General features: G+C 36.9%; 1 protein-coding gene across 1 annotated transcript in view; it reads right to left on the bottom strand.

Moving 5' to 3' along the window:
- The window catches only part of LOC119587444 (protein O-linked-mannose beta-1,2-N-acetylglucosaminyltransferase 1-like), a 4309-nt gene that overhangs the window by 2951 nt on the left and 962 nt on the right, over positions 1 to 396 (bottom strand). The window lies entirely within an intron of this gene.

Genomic DNA, 396 nt, shown 5'->3' with positions numbered 1-396 from the left:
CAGTGTGTTTTGTACAAGTAAAAGTAACAGTAAAAGATAAAAACAATATGAGATGTTTATTAACTGCCAGACAGGAATGAAATATCGTAGAGGAATACAAAAAAAACGGAATTTCGGAATTGATTTTAAAAGCAAAACATTCTCTGGTTACTGCATAATCACGTTAATATAATATAAACAAAGAAATCCCAAAGAAACTGAAAAAAACGAACGAAAAACCCCCAAAAACTCACCTGCTCACGTTAAGTAACGGCAGAAGCAGGAAAAAATGAACCGTAATAGAGCAACCTTTTCCTCTCCCCGCGCCGGTCAACGTCACGGCGAGAGACGTTTTCGTATTATAACATTTCCTGTTACAGTGGCGCTCTGTTAAGGTTTGGGTGAAAATAGAAATGG

Source organism: Penaeus monodon, chromosome 22 (genome assembly GCF_015228065.2).
Source record: "Penaeus monodon isolate SGIC_2016 chromosome 22, NSTDA_Pmon_1, whole genome shotgun sequence".
NCBI classification, from domain to species: Eukaryota; Metazoa; Arthropoda; class Malacostraca; order Decapoda; family Penaeidae; genus Penaeus; species Penaeus monodon.
The sequence above is the reverse complement of the archived record's forward strand: the minus strand, read 5'-3'. Positions and strand labels throughout refer to the sequence as shown.